Here is an 11,898-nt window from a genome sequence, read left to right as displayed (position 1 = left end):
AGTGCAATAGATTTATTGCCTTAGAGACTATGCACAGTTTGATTGAATTATTCATTTTTTTTCTTTGGTGTAGACTGCATCTGGGGACTGATGTGACGTGTAGATTTTTTTTTTTTTTTCAGGAACAAAGGGAATGTGGAAATGAAAGAGAGAGGGAGAGAGAGGCTGGCAGATGTGATGAGATGCGGTGAAGGTGTATCCAGCTTGGCACTCCCACTCCTCTCTTCTCCTCTCATTGCAGCCCTGGGTGACTCTCAGGCTAACACAAACAGCTTTTCTTCCGCAGCCTGCCCTCTGTCACTGTAAGTACAACAGCCTTCTCTTATCAGCATGCAAATTCCAGCCACTCACTACCTTAGCCTGGTGTTTGCACTTTAGATTTACAGAGGGGACCTTTAAAATGAACTTTCTGAGACAGGAAGGGGTTTTCATGTCAAACTTGCTATTATTTTCTTTGTAAAAGTTTATGTGGTTTTTCCAGTTCTTCCCCCCCCCCCCCTTTTTTTTTTTTTTTTTTTTTTTTTTGGAACGGGGGGGGTGGAGCGGGGAGATTGTTGCTGCGGCTTTTTGCTTCACTATCGAGATGATGCACAGTTTCAAATGAAATTAAAATCTCCTTGATCCTCTTTCCGCCAGGACAATACATTGTGTTGGCAGATGACGCTGTAAGGAATTCAGAGTTTTTGTTTTCAGTCAGATCTTTAGCTTTGGGCGTTATAAAATGCAAACGTCCCCTAAATTTTGAGGAGATCGCCAGAGGTTCTTGTTCTAGGGGAACTCGTGTCAGCTGATGGGTTTGCTTATGAAGAAACGTGCAGTAATATGCTTCTATCTAGTCTAACAAAACTTTCTCCCAATCGGATGATGAGGCTTTAACTTCTTTTCCTTTAGTTTTCTCTCAGATGCTGTTGATTATTTTGCAAAAGTTTCTCTGAACATCCTTACCAAGCCTATGAAAAGTCTTCATGGTCGGAGAGTGTCAGCACAGGGAATTTATAAACGTGCCTGCTAATTGTCCGGCATTGAGTGGGGAGAGAGGGGAGTTTAGAATTTGGGTGAATGACTTTTAAGATGGAATTTCTTGCCCTTTGAATCCAAACTTCTGGGACTGTTGCACCAACTCTACAGGAGTTGTAGGTTTGCTCATCACGTTAAAGATGCGGTACGTAAAACTTAACACACAGACAGGTTGCTTCGCTTGTTGAATGTTCCCTTACTTTAACGTGCTGAAGGCGAGAGACGGCGCGAACCGCAGTGACAGCTGTGAGCAGGTAAGTGCCCCGACGTGAACTGGGCGCCTCCGAGCCCGTCCCTCCGCAGGCACCCACAGCAGCTCAGCATCCCTCCTCGACAGCTGCCTGCGCCGCCTGCTCTGCCTGGTTTTAGCCTAATGAAGCAAAAGCGAGGGAAGTAATTTAAAACGCGGTCTCTAAGCGTATGGTAACGCTAAAAGGAAAAGCGTTTTCTTGGTTCTCGGCACGTGTATGCGTATCTACACGGCGGGTGTTCACTTATGCAAACAAAGAGGGAGCACAATTATTCCTGTGCAGTGCACACACACACGCACATTTGCATACAATGCCCAAGGAATCTGCTTTTTCAACCGCGGAGAAGTTGTAGCGCTCTGGCCCTGGGTGTTACCTCTGGAAGTGAATTGATCAGGCAGGGGAAGCAACAAGCTGGAGATCCCTGCGCTCCGCCCGGCAGCGTGGGCGCCCGCCGCGCTGTCCTGCCCCAGCCCAGGGGCCGGCCCTGCCGGGCGGGCGGGCGCGCCGCGGGCTGTCCCCCGGGCTGTCCCCCGGGCTGTCCCCCGGGCTGTCCCCCGGGCTGCGGCTGGCTGGGCGCTCACAGCCACCCGATGCCTTATCTCTTGTCCCATTACCGCCTCGTACTTCATAAGGCGGACGCTACATTGAGGAGTGGGTTTGGGTTCGGCTTTTTTTTTTTTTTTCCCCCTTTCCCCCCCCTCCTGTTTGTTTCTTGAAAGAAAAAAAAAAAAAAACAAACAACTTCCAGTAACAAATTGATGGGGTTGCAAACTCGGGCAGGGTAGTTCGTCCTTGTATGCTGGTTACCTCTTTTCTTACAGTGCTCATGTTTTTGCGCGCCAAAGCTACTAGTTATGCAAAAAGTCAAGGTGTTGCCTTTACTTGCAGCAGGTTTAAATGTGTTACAAGGACCAATCACGGGGATTCTGATAATTAAAGATTAAAAAGGACATGGCAATATCTGGAAAGGCAGCTATTTCCTGTTGTTAAATCCATAGCCCAGATAACTGCAGCAAGGTGAACACTTTGAATTAGCTGAACGCAGGTGAATACAAACTCAGTATTTACAATCCTATAATTTACCCCCGTCTCCGAATTTCAGTTTTTTAGTATCTTTTATTAAAATTGAAAGAAGGCACGGAAATTAGCTACTATGCCTTCAGCCAGCTAATTTGATGGTAAAGCTTCACTAGCTAATTTTGAAGTTCTGCTTGAAGGTGGTTGCTGCTTGCCGAATAGGACTTGATTGCTCCTTTTATTGTAGTGGAATTGCCAAAAATACTGTATAAAATGGGTCCGCTATTCCAAGAGGTTCCGACTTAAAACTCATTTTCCCGGGACTCGACTCGAGAGGGATGATAGTACCTCGGATAGCAAGGTAGAGGATGCACTGTGCACGACTCCAGTAGTGTGTTGAGTTTTACAGCTTGTTAACAAAATGAAATAGAGCCAGATTAGATCAGTCCTGTGCCATCACATTAATGCTCGATTTTCATCACGTCCTTATGAAGCAAGGTTCATTCGTGGTGGGGCTGAACATGCTTCTGGGTCTAACCTATTCCGCAAATTTCTACTTGAGAGAGGAGGAAAGCGAAATCAGGCTTTCTCCTCGTCTTTTTGGCCTCTATAAGTTATGAAGCTATTTTAAAATTAAAAAGTTTCTCTGTTACTAACTGTTCCAGGCGCCTTCTGGAAAATGGGGAGAAAGTGCCAAAAATACAGAGATGAATCAACAACTTCTCTCTCTCTCTCTCATTTTGTGGGCTTGAGGTTGCTTTCCGCACTCCCATCTTAACAACAGTTTAGCCTAGGTGTGAATAATATCAAAAGAGGGAGACGTTAGCTTTGCAGCGCTGTTTGCCCACCTGATCTGCGGGCCCCTGACAGTTTGAAAGACTCTTTTATGTTTACCTTTGGCATGTAAAAATACAGCAGAGAGACTTTCTTGGCTTTGCAGTACTCTGTGCCACTGGTTGATTTTCTCCTCACCTCCTCAGAGTTTTCCCTTCTTTCTCCCAGATTCCTCCCCCCCCCCCCCCCCCCCCCAATTAGCACTTCCAAGGGAGCGTGAGTTCCTAAATTGGTATTCAAGCTGATATTCAAGTCCTTATCTGTTGCCTTTTGGTAGGCAGGGAGAGAGATATTTATATATTGCCGCTGCTAAAATCTCTCGTCGTCGCCACGAGAATCCCAACTTCAGCTCGAGTCCGTCCTAAATCAGTTTTTCTTCTCCGGTCATACCTGTCTTTCCCTTTTATCCGTGCTCACGTTTTACCTTTCTGTTGAATGCATCGCTAAATAGTTTGTGGACTCTGAGCGCCTACTCCTTCCTCCTCTCCCCTTCCTCTCCCCTGGGTCCCCGTAGCTGGACTCCCGTCTCTAGTGTAATTTATACTTTACGTTTCATCTGTTTTTTACCCCGACCGGGCTGTGGGATCGGGCTCCTCAGAGCCCCATTTATCAACTGTCACTAGGCGCCTGCTGAGTGCTTTCCCTCTCGTCCTCCCCAGGTCCTGCAGATCGTCTCTCTCCCGCTTTTTTTTTTTTTTTCCTTTCCCTGCCTTTTTTTTTTTTTTTTTTTTTTTTTTTTTAATCTAATTTGCGAGCAGGAGCCCGGTAGGACTTTTTCGGCGTGTGCCTCCCCACGCACTCCCCGGGAAGCGCCGTGCGGGCGGGGGAGGGCCGGCGTGTAACACGCCGCTCCCCCCGCGCAGCCCCGGCCCCGCGACCCGGCTCTCCCGGGACCCCCCCTCTCCCCCTCCTCCTTTTCCGGCCCCCTCCCCGCCCTCCCCTCCCCGCCCTCGCACCCCCTCCCCGGTAACTTTCTAGTACCTTTCCTCACCACTCCGGGCAATCAGTGGTCATTAGAGGAGCGAGGTTTAAGGTTTCATTTGTCTAATAGCACTGTGAGTGGTGATAGCTTCTCGGGGATGCGGCTGGCAGCCCGGGGTGATTTCACTTTCTGTTTTGTGCTCACTTTCTCCGCAGTTGTTGCTCTCCCCGCTCGCTCGCTCTCAGTCTCCCTCTCTCTCCCCCCCTCTCCCTCTCCCTCTCTCTCTCTGTGTTGTCTCATCTTGCCTGTGCTGTCTGGGCGGGGGAGCCCTGCCTCCTTTTGCCTTCCTCAGATCAATGCCCTGGCCACTCACTTTCTGATGTTGCACGACGGGAAATGCTTTGAATACTTACGACATGGCCGCTCACATTGATTGCCAAGATTGACAGCAGTAACCATCGCCTTCACTTGTTTCAGGAGGAAAAAAATAATAATAATAATGAACCTGATTGTAACCAAATCTCCAGGCAACCCATCCGCAAACTTCTAACGATCGGGATCCTGCACATCCATGGCCCGGAGAAACACCAGCAGACTCTAGTTCATTTATTTTATTTTATTTGATTTGATTTTATTTTACCGAATTACCACCCATTTATCCCTCTTTCTCTCTCCCCTTTCACCTCCTTCCCTCTCTCTCTCTCTCTTTTTTTTTTTTTTTTTTTTTTTTAATGAAAATTACCGAAGCGCGTTGCAAAAAAAAAAAAAAGGAGGCTCTCCCAGTGCTTTGTGCCACACTGGATCCCGAGGAGGTAACCAGGAAAAAAAAGCCCTATTGTGTTGTATACCTGTTGTTTGCTGTGGTGTGTAGTGCTGCGTGGCTTGGTGGCGGTGGCGGTGGTTTAATGGGTTTTCGCTGGATTTATGTCGCTTTGCAGGAGAGAATCCGGTTCCCTCTGCGCTGTCTTTAATGGGTTATTAGTTGCAATTGAGTGAAGCAGCAGCGTCCGGAGGTAGATCTGTTGTTTAGCTTTTAACATTGCTGAATTCACCCCTTCCCCCCGCCTCCCCCTGCACGATTATTTACTTTTATACCACGAGGGTGTTGTTGGTCGGTTTGTTTTTTTCTTTTCTTTTCTTCTTTAGGGAAAAGTAGTTATAGTCTCGTCCCCGTGCGAGTTTCCGGGGCTGTTTGAATCCCGAGGTTTCCGAGACGTTTGGGGACCCCAGTACCTTGAAATCACAACACTTTCTCATCCTTCCCGAGTAGAGTTTATTTTAAAATGTAGTGACAGATCAGCGTTGTATTTTAAGATCACCCACGGCAGGCGAACACATGGTGCTGGGAAGATATTGTACGTAAGGAACTAACACGAGAGGGAGAAAGAGAGAGAGAGAGAGGAAAAATAAAATCCGAAATAAATCTTTGAGAGCAGAGCGCTGCTGTCATTACTCCGGAGTGCTCGCGTGGGTTTCTCTTCACGGATAACCCCAAAAGCCACGGGATGGAGAAAGGCGAAGGGAGTTTAGTGTTGCTTTTCAATTCTCCGTTAAGTTCGAGGTGGGTAACCGCTTTGAAGTTCGCCACAAATGAGTGCTGTCCCCGGAGCGCGGCACGGCGCGGAGCGGCGGGAGGGGCGGCGGCGATGCTGGGGGTGGCCACGGCGGGGCACTGTCCCCAGGAGCTGCTGCTGCGGCGGCGCCTCATCGCCCCGAGCGGGGGGGCTGGAGAAAGTTATGCTGAAAACTTTAAAATTGATATCGCACCCTAATTTGTGATACACGGGGAGGGGGGAAGAACGCAGTCCATCATCAGAGAGCTCTGTTTACACCGGGAAGGGGAGATGTGTGCCGCTTTGTGGCAACATTCGACTTGGGATTTCTTGCTGCCTTAGCTCTTTGCCGGAGGTCATGCAAATCGACCTTAAAAGAATGCATAAGCCATAAATTAAAATAAACCCTTAGCCAGAGGCTGATCCATAAGTAGACAATACCTAACCTGGACAAAACGGCTTCCTTTGCGAGCTGAAAAAAAGAATAGTGCCTAAGCTAAATGCAAAGTAAGTTTTCAGGAAGTATTTAACTTACTATTATTATTATTATTATTATTTTGAAATAAAATAGGGGCAGTTGCAACAAGCTAGCGCAGCTGTTTACAGACGGTGCTGTAGGATACGAGTAAGGCAAGGTGTGCCTGGTGGAGGGCTTGTCTTTTCCTGGCTTTCACTACCTTGGAGGCTGTTTGGTTTTTTGATGGGGGATAAGGAGCCTCTTTAACAGTAGAAGCAATTTGGTGTTTTATCTCGGATAATGCTGAAGAGTTTATGAACAAATCTGGGTTGCCTGCAACTGTCACATGCGCGCACACAAGCTGTGTCTGTATATAATAGTCTCGGGGCTTGTTTTTTTTTCCCGCAGTTTTTGACAATTGTTCCATTCATGATCCTGAAAGGAATCATCAGTGGGAGCTAATGAGGGTGCCTCTGCGGCTTGCCCTGCGCCGGGGAGGCGCGGGCACCGCCGCGCCCGCTCGTGTAATGCATGCACGCGTGTCCGGCGGCGGGCTGGCCCCTGCAGAGCGCGGCTCGGGGTAGATACGTGAGGGAGAACGTTTAGGCGTGATGTGAGCAGGTACCTCCACGCGTGCATCACCAGCCGCGCTGCCAGAGAGCGGCTCCTCGGCCGCAGAGCCCCCGCTCCCGTGCCGAGCGGCGGGCGGGGAGCAGCCCCCGCTCCGCGGCGGGGCCGCCGGCTCGGCCAGCGTCGGGCCTTCAGGGCAGCCCCGGGCACCGGCCCGGCCGCGCCGGCGGCCGCCGCTGCCTTCGGCGGAGCCTTCCACGGCGGGGGCTGGGGGGCTGGCTCGGCTTTTTGCAGAGGACGGGAAGGAGTGAAAGTGGCAGCGTGAAGAGACAATTAGTGTTGTGTCTGAGTGGCGGGGGGGCTGCAGGGAAAGTCAGCCTGGTGGGAGCCTGGGGACCGCAGATTAGTTCTGTCCTAGGGGTGTTTCCCAAAAACGTAGACGGTGAAACTTTCTGCGATAAAGTGAGATATCTTCGCCTGCTGTTTGTAGATAAGGTATATGTTTATTAAGCTAATTTAAATAGCCTTCGGCACACGAGCGGCACTTTGTTCCTGCTGTTTTCTTTTACCCTCATTTTAACATTTTTGGTATTTCCATCTTCAGTGCTGATCGTGAGGGCGGAAGAGCAGTTTTATCCAGTCCCCAAGCAGGGCTTGAAGTCCAAAAATTAACGAATTTCCCTTTCTGTATTCGTGTAATGGAGTAATTTTGAAACCTGTTTTGAGACTTCGACTTGACTTGACTTGTTTTATTGACGTGCTTGTGCCCACTCATTTAATTAAGCCATTATACCATAAAGTAAATAATAAGAATGAATGTGAGATATGTGCATGTAGTTTGCCATTACATACAAATATTTCCCTGGAAAAGACGCTTTAAAAAACTTTTTTCAGCACACCATGATTCCTTGGCAAGATCTTATTGCAGGTTTTTGTTTGGAGCCAGGATATTTCGCGTGTTTCTGTGCTCACAACGTTATAGGCACCCTCCACTCGGAATCTAAACAGCAAGCGTACCTAGCAGCTCTTTCTAGTAAAACTAAGGAATAATCTATTTATAGTGAGTACATTTAAAAGAAAATAATGAGGTCATTTGGAGTATGCTGCAGTTTGAAGTGGCTCGACACCTGGCAGAAACTACATACGCATTTTCTTCAGACTCTGCACTATCCATAACTTTTCCTTATAATACATTCTTGTGTTAAGTGAGAAAGGCTGTTTGTAAAACAATCCCCTGGCTGGTTCCAGTGTTGGGTGAAGCTGATCCTGTAATGGCATTTTGTTTTGAACAGTTGCTGTAGTTGAAGTTCCCTCATAAGGTAAGGTGGCACTGGGTCTGAAAGGAGGTCCAAATGCCACATTTATAATTAGACTGCCAATTCAGCACATTGTATCTATTGCTATACAGGGATATACTGCTGTGTCTGGTCTCTCAATAGACTGTATTCAGAATTAGCCAATTCAACTGCTTAAACTTTGGAGTCAAATTTAGAATAGGCAATGAGAGAAGGAAAGAAAGAAAACAATAATGCTTTCTTTTTTCCTCAGCTAGCTATTAAAAGCCAAAGAATATACGGAAACCAACCCAGGCACTGCTCCTGGAATCCCCGCACCAGGCGCAGCCCGGCCAGCCTCGCCTGCGGAGCCATTTGGAAGCGCGCTCCCGGGGGGAGGGGAAGGGGAGCCCTGGGCAGCGCTCCCAGCGCCGCGCTCCGGGCCGCTGCGCTGCCGCCCACCGGCTCCCGCCGACGGGGGCGGGGGACGGGCCCCGGCGGGGCCGCGGGCCGGGGGCGAGGGCCCGGGCGGTGCCGGGGGTCGCGGGGGGCCGGGGAAGGGGGGGGGGGGGGGGGCGGTCTGCCCCCGCCACAGCGCCCCGGGGCGCCACCTCCAGGGAGGGGGGGGGGGCTGGCGGCCCTCCGCGCCCCGCGGAGCTCTGGCGGCTGTCGGGGGCAGGCGGAGCCCCGAGGGGAAGGAGCGGCCGCCGGCGGGGGACCCTGCGCCGCCCGGGGACGCCGGGCCGCGGTCTCCGGCCGCTGTGGCGTCTCCCCGCGTCGTGCCCGGATTTACGGCTCCTGGCTCCGTCTCTCCTGTCGTACTTGTTGTTTCGCTCACTCCGATTTCTCCGGCCTCCTCCCCTAGAACTTTAATTCATTCAGCGATGAGAACGTAAGAGGCCCTTTGATCTGCAACCTCGCATCCTCTGCGAGATGCATTATTTTCTCTCTCTGCCTTGCGGTTCAGTGCTGCGGGGAGACTGCGGGGAGACTGAGCCGGGCTGCCTCAAAGCGCACTGTTCCCCGGCTCCTAGAGCGCAGGGTGCAGCCTAGTGCCATGTGTATAGCACATAGCATAAAGGGAGTGAGACAGATGGCTGTCTCTCCCTGCACATTACCGATTCTCTGCTGAACTTACGTAACTCTGCTTCATTTTTTCCTTCTTAACGTTTATACACTGGTGAAAGCGAGAAGAGAAACAAAGCGGAGCGGAGTTTCCTTCGTAAGGCCACTAGTGCCTGACTTGCAGAAAATAATAACTGATGTCCAAAGTTAGTTGCCTTCACTTGTCAATTTGGTTTTGTTCACAAGTGGGAACTGCCAGTGCTTGTTCCCGAGCCAGTGGTTTTTAATATGTGCCCGACAATTGTTCATGGTCACTTCCAGCTGAACTTCTTTTGCTCCTTGGGGAAAAAAAATCCCTCTGGACATGTTTTTTTGCATCTTTGATCATATTTTTAGTCAAAAGCATCCACGTATGTCTGCAGGTCTTAGAGGCCTTGAAATACCTCGTGGTAATAAAGGCCAGAGCTTTGCATGATGATAGCAAAAACAAATATGCTTTTTCTCAGCATGAGAAAGTTTCTTTAGTCATGACCTTATATCTGCTAAAGACTGTAATCACCTTGGGAGATACCACTTCAGGAAGCATATCCATTAATCTTTTACACTTGGTTTGATTTCCCCCTTAAAAGTGTATAGATCACACTTAAAAGGCTTCCATCGATTTATTTATTTATTTCATGGAACAAAAATTACTTAGGAAAGAGAAGCTGTGATGCGCTTTTCTTTATACCCCATACAATGGGGGGATGTATATTTCTTTTTGCATAGTGTGACTTTAAAGATCAGTGGGCTGGTTTGGCAGAGGTTGTGTGTAATGACTAACGTTTTAAAAGTTATGTAAATAGGGGTGTTTGTGTATATATAAGCTGTGTCAACTGAAGTGATACAACGACATATTTTTAAAACATTTCAGTTAATATAGTAAATCACAGAGACAGAGCTTTGAAACATTTCTGCATGATGTCAGAACCTGGGAGAGAAGTACAGCTTTATGATGTATTCGGGAGTTCACATATAGCTTATTCGTCAAGTAGCAGCAAAGCACAAAGGTGCGCATTTCAAGTTTGTGCCTTAGTAAACAGATTTCTGTTCGTCTCCTTCAGTGTCTTTTTGTGTCATTTTTATTTACACCCTTTTCTATTTTTTCCTTAGGTAGAACAGCAAGAATGGGAACTTTAGGGGACTTGTTACCAAACCACAGAAACTGAATTTCCTTTTTTTATGTGAGCTATTCAGAATTTTTTAGACACGCGATTCTCCCACAGTATTTATTGATGTATCGTTACAGGCCATGATATCATATTGTGAAAAGAACAGAATATGGTAAAATCCTATCATTAGTAAGGTTGTGTACTGGACCGGTGTGATGTCTGTATGAAATATGTGTATATTTATTTAGATGTAGTTCTGCGCAGAAGTGAGAAATCTGATAGACATATTTGCTGGAAAGCAGCCGATTTCTACAGTGATAAAACTGGATAATTACATGTTCCCAAAGCCTTTTCAGCACAGAAGTAGGTGTTCTTTTAAAACATTATTCTGTGGCAACAACAAATATTTGTGACATCATTGTAAGAGATTTCCTGCCAATTTTTAGTTTACTGTCTTTCAGAAAGTCTAGAGTTCTTTGGCACGGGTGAAACTGCTACACATACCCATCGGATATTCAAGTATTCAGTGAAGTTTTAAATAATTCTCTTTCAATTAGTACAACAGGAACCTGAAAAATGGATTTTCTCTTAAAGAAACAAGAATCAGTACATAGACATTTCTTTCCTCCTCTTGTGTATTTTAAAATGCTCGTATCAGTTTTATGTTTACTGTTTTGTCTCCTTAAATTACGAAGAAAGAAAACAGTATCCCAAGTTTGAAAATCACTGATTGGAAATTAGTTTAATCAAATATTTCTTGAGCCTTGTGAATTGAAAGAAGTAATATAAAATTAGATATATCGGTAAACTAGGTTAATCAGAGTTGTTTGTTTATAGTGGAGAATAAATATCTATCAATCGATGTTTTTTTGAAGTCAGGCGAAGCCATTCCATCAAGTTAATGTGTTTAAGGGTATCATATCAGGGACAGACAGGTACTAGAAGTGATAAAAAACAGATAACCTGCAACAAAATGATTTACAGATGGGTCATTATCTTCTATAGAGAGCTTACACAGATCATATTCTTTATAAAAAGAGAATGTATTTGTATAGAGCTAGAAGAAGTATCTAAATAGGTCTGAATATTTAATTTTTTTTCGAGTGACTAGTAGAATTTGTCAAAGCAAAATTTTTTAGCCTTCTTACAGGCACCATATTAATGCAAGCTATGCAAAAGTACCGGGTTTGTATTTTAAGTATTCTTCATGTTTATTTTACCTGTTTGATAAAGTAAAGCTCAGGAAACATTTTGCTTCTTCCCATGTAAACTTTGTAGTACATTCCTTTAATTTGTATATAACATTTTTTTGCATATTTAAAAAAAAAAAAAGGCTGGAAAGTTTGACGTTAGTGATTTATTAGATTTCGGAACCTATTTCATACAGCAAGTGGCTAAGTTGCATCTTTTCTATTTGGTGGTAAGACAGGTTGACATTTAAATATTTTTTTCTTTCTTCTTGAACTAGGCAGAAAGGTGTACAGTCAATTGTTTCTCCAGTCACTGGTAGACTGATATAAGGCAACAGGAAACTCTAAAACCTCAGAGGTGCAGTATTGATTTGATTCCTAACTGCAAATCCTTCATATCATTGCTCCAAATATCTAACTTTACACCAATATTACCCATTCTTTTTATAGTGACACCATGCTTAGTAAAAAACTTCTAAGCACTGAGGTCAGGTGTTGAGATTGGATTCTAGTTTATTTTTTATGAATCAGATAAAGATTTCTGTGCATGAGACCGTATGTGAAGATGAGAGAACAAGAACATTTCCATATCAAAGG

At 46.4% G+C, this 11,898-nt stretch overlaps 1 protein-coding gene and 2 long non-coding RNA genes across 3 annotated transcripts in view; 1 reads left to right on the top strand and 2 right to left on the bottom strand.

Moving 5' to 3' along the window:
• Positions 1-422: 422 nt before the first annotated feature.
• Positions 423-4,308, bottom strand: LOC141950384 (uncharacterized). Its single transcript, XR_012631024.1, has 2 exons — positions 4,101-4,308; positions 423-1,387 (listed from the first exon to the last, which is right to left on the bottom strand). It is a non-coding gene; the product is annotated as an uncharacterized LOC141950384 (long non-coding RNA).
• On the bottom strand, positions 2,365-3,284 carry LOC141950385 (uncharacterized). Its single transcript, XR_012631025.1, has 2 exons — positions 3,180-3,284; positions 2,365-3,075 (listed from the first exon to the last, which is right to left on the bottom strand). It is a non-coding gene; the product is annotated as an uncharacterized LOC141950385 (long non-coding RNA).
• Positions 4,309-4,781: 473 nt separating the features above from the next.
• SOX6 (SRY-box transcription factor 6) overlaps positions 4,782-11,898 on the top strand; it is a 375,192-nt gene continuing 368,075 nt past the window's right edge. The window contains exon 1 of the mRNA XM_074885126.1: positions 4,782-4,853. The gene's annotated coding sequence lies outside the window, so the exon portion shown is untranslated. The remainder of the gene's footprint in view (positions 4,854-11,898) is intronic.

The sequence above is a fragment of the Strix uralensis genome, chromosome 15 (assembly GCF_047716275.1).
Source record: "Strix uralensis isolate ZFMK-TIS-50842 chromosome 15, bStrUra1, whole genome shotgun sequence".
In the NCBI taxonomy this organism is placed as follows: Eukaryota; Metazoa; Chordata; class Aves; order Strigiformes; family Strigidae; genus Strix; species Strix uralensis.
Note: the sequence above shows the minus strand (reverse complement) of the source record. Positions and strands in the feature narration are given on the sequence as shown.